This window comes from Sciurus carolinensis, chromosome 7 (assembly GCF_902686445.1).
Source record: "Sciurus carolinensis chromosome 7, mSciCar1.2, whole genome shotgun sequence".
NCBI classification, from domain to species: Eukaryota; Metazoa; Chordata; class Mammalia; order Rodentia; family Sciuridae; genus Sciurus; species Sciurus carolinensis.
In genome coordinates, this window is record NC_062219.1 from 79,128,558 (window position 1) to 79,132,700 (window position 4,143).

The following is a 4,143-nucleotide window of genomic DNA, read 5'->3' on the forward strand; positions in this document are numbered from 1 at the left end:
TCATGTGATTCTAGGGAAATTAATCCTATTTTCTGTTCCAGTGAGGAACATATGGTTGAGTTTAAGTTTATTTTATTCTGTTTCCCTGACCAGAAGGTGGGCACAAGACTGGGGACTTTTATCATGAACACCGGGACACATTTTTGCTTTTCCCTGCTGGATATGAATACAGAAGAATTTGCTAACAGGCATCTTCAGATCATCAGGGCCTGTCCTAAGAATGAGGTCAAGCCTGAGAAAAAAGGTAGAGTGGAAAGACAAAAAAGAAACTTGGTCTTCCTCACAAGATCAAGCCTTATTTGAAACCAGTTTTACCTTTGGACTTTTCCATCTGACTACCGTACTATCTGAGCAAGTCTAAGATACTCTTGCTATTGTCTGTAACTTTGTCTCTCACCTAACTAATGTAAGAAATGAAGAAGGCTGACTTTTAGATTGATTCAGAGTTATGGTTAAAGTGAGCATATGCAAAGAGAAAGATGAGGGAATTAAGATTGTTGGAAAACGTATGGCCAAATGAAGGTGATAGACTAATAGGCAAAAAGGTACCTTGCCTACTTCCTCTAAAATTTTTCTTACCTCTGTCTTTTCTTCCTGGGATCAAAATCTGTACTTTCTGTGTTATTGTCTTCTTTAATTAGATTCAAACAAAAATTAACATTTATCAGAATGATTCCGTGCTAAATTTTGTGAGAATATAACTCTAGATTCCTGTTTATAATACTCATGCCACATAATTAGGGAATTAGCATGCGCTCACACACACATGCACACCACTCACCCGTTTGCTTATTAAACACTTTAAAACAAGACAAGGCAAAATATGAGGAAAAGCTCAAGTGAATTTTACAGATGGCAAGTGCAATGGGATTTGAGAAGTAGAAGGCAATCTGCTACTCAGCTAATGTGGCGTGATTAGAGGAAATTCCCCAGGGCGCGCTCATCTCTCAGCTAATGTGTTAGTATTAGAGAGGGCAGCAGGTTTACTCTGCCTCTGATGTGAGGTGAGGAATTTTTTACTAGTTCCTGTGTCCTTCACCAAGTCATTTAACCTCTTTGAATTTTATCTTTTTCATTTAAAAATATTTTAAAAATTAAAACAACTTAATTGACACATAATAATCATACATATTTATGGGATATAGTGTGATTATTTGATACATGTGTACAATGTATAATGATGAAATCAGGGTAATTAGTGTTTCTGTCTCTTTAAACAGTTACCATTTTTCTGTTTTGAGAATCTTTGAGCTTCTCTTTTCTACAGAACACTAGAACTTATTCTTCCTAATTACATTTTAGTATATGTTACTATCACTCTATTCCCCTCCTACTTTCCATTCATAGCCTCTAGAGATCTGTATCTGAATGTCAATTCCAAGAAATCAACTATTTTAGCTTGCACATATGAGTGAGAACATGTAGTATTTATCTTTCTGTGCCTGCTTTATGTTATATAACATAAGTCAAGTTTCATCCATGATGCCACAAGGACTTCATTTTTTCATGAATAATATTCCATTGTGCATACATACCACATTTCTTTACCCATTTTTCTATTGATGGGACCTTGCTTGATTCCACATCTTGGCTATTGTGAATAGTGAGTGCTACAATAAACATAGAAGTGCATGTATCTCTTTGATATGTACTGATTTCATTTCCTTTATGTGTATGCCCAGTATTGGAGTAAGCTGGATTGTATAGTAGTTCTAGTTTCAGTTTTTTGAGGACCCTCCACAATGGTTATACTAAATTTATATTGCACTACCAGTGTATCAGAGTTCTTTCTCCAAATCCTTGCCAGCATTTGTTAATTTTTGTCTTTTTTAAGATAACCTTTATCTGTATGGGTATGTCTTCTGTTCTGTTCTATTGGTCTATATGTTTTTATTTATGTCAAGTACCAAGAAGTTTTTTTCTTTTTTCAAGTATAGCTCTGCAGTATAATTTGAAGTCAGTTATTGTGAAGCCTCCAGCATTGTTTTGGCTTAGAATTGCTTTGGATATTCTGGGTCTTTATATTTCCAAATTAATTTTAGGGCTCTTTTTCTAGTTCTGTGAAGAATATCATTGGTATTCTGATGGACTTTGCATCGAATATGTATATTGCTTTTGGTAATATAGTCATTTTTAATAATGTTAATTCTGCCTATCCATGAACATGGGAAGCATTTTCTATCTTCTAGTGTCTTCTTCAATTTCTTTCTTCAGTGTTCTATACTTTTCAATATAGAGGTCTTCTACTTTCTTGATTAGATTTTTTTCTAGGTATTTTATTTTATTTTTTGAGGCTATAATGAATGGAATTTTTTCCTGATTTCTTTCTCAGGAGATTCATTATTGGTGTTTAGGAAAGCTATTGATTTATATATGTTGAGTTTGTAACCTGCTACTTTGCTAAATGTTTTTCAACTCTGTCTTCTGGTGGAGTTTTTTTTTTTTTTTAATTATTGATTTAAATTTTTACAGGCTGCATTTTGATTCATTGTACACAAATGGGGTACAACATTTCGTTTCTATGGTTGTACATGATGTAGATTCATATCATTCCTGTAATCATACATGTACATAGGGGTAATGATGTCTGCCTCATTCCACAATTTTTCATACCCAACCTCCCTCTCATTTCCTTCTACATAATCTAAAGTTCCTCTATTCTTCTTTCACTCCCCACCCCCTACCCTCATTATACAGCATCATCCACTTATTAGGGAAAACATTCGGCCTTTGGTTTTTTGGGATTGGCTTATTTCACTTAGCATAATATTCTCCAATTCCATTCATTTATTTGCAAATGCCATAATACTAATCTTCTTTATGGCTGAATAATATTCCATTGTGTATCTATACCACAGTTTCTTTCTTTTTTTTTTTTTTTTGTGGTGCTGGGGATCGAACCCAGGGCTTTGTGCTTGCAAGGCAAGCACTCTACCGACTGAGCTATCTCCCCAGCCCTATACCACAGTTTCTTTATCCACTCCTCTGTTGAAGGGTATCTAGGTTGGTTTCACAATCTAGCTATTGTGAATTGAACTGCTATAAACATTGATGTGGCTGCATTACTATAGCATGCTGATTTTAAGTCCTTTGGGTATAAATCAAGGAGTGGGATAGCTGGGTCAAATGGTGGTTCCCTTCCAAGCTTTCTGAGGAATCTCCATACTGCTTTCCAGAGTGGCTGCACTAATTTGCAACCCCACCAGCAATGTAAAAGTGTGCCTTTTCCCCTATATCCATGTCAACATCTATTATTGTTTGTATTCTTGATAATAGCCATTCTAATTGGAGTAAGATGAAATTTTAGAGTTGTTTTAATTTGCATTTCTCTAATTACTAGAGATATTGAACACTTTTTTCATATATTTATTAATTGCCTGTATGTCTTTTTCTGTAAAAAGTGTCGACCCATTTCCTTAGCCCATTTATTGATTGGGTTCTTTGTGTTTTGGGCATAAAGTTTTGTGAGTTCTTCATAAATTTTGGAGATAAGTTCACTATCTGAAGTGTATGTGGAAAAGATTTTCTCCCATTCGGTAGGCTCTCTTTTCACATTATTGACTATATTCTTTACTGAGAAAAAGCTTTTTAGTTTGAGTCCATCCCATTTATTGATTCTTGCTTTAATTTCTTGTGCTTTGGGAGTCTTGTTAAGGAAGTCTGATCCTAAGCCAACATGATGAAGATTCAGGCCTACTTTGTCTTCTATTTGGTGCAGGGTTTCTGGTCTAATTTCTAAGTCCTTGATCCATTTTGAGTTGAGCTTTGTGCAGAGTGAGAGATAGAGGTTTAATTTCATTTTATTGCATAGGGATTTCCAGTTTTGCCAGCACCATTTATTGAACAGGCTATCTTTTCTCCATTGTATGTTTTTGGTTCCTTTGTCTAGTATGAGATGACTGTATTTATGTGGGTTTGTCTCTGTGTCTTCTATTCTGTGCCATTGGTCTACCTGTCTATTTTGGTGCCAATACCATGTCGTTTTTGTTACTATTACCTGTAGAATAGTAACAAATAGAATGTGTGGTATTGTGATACCTCCTGCTTCACTTTTTCTTCTCAGGATTGTTTTGGCTATTCAAGGTCTCTATTCTTCCAGATGAAGTTCATGATTGCTTTCTCTATTTCTATGAGGAATGTCAT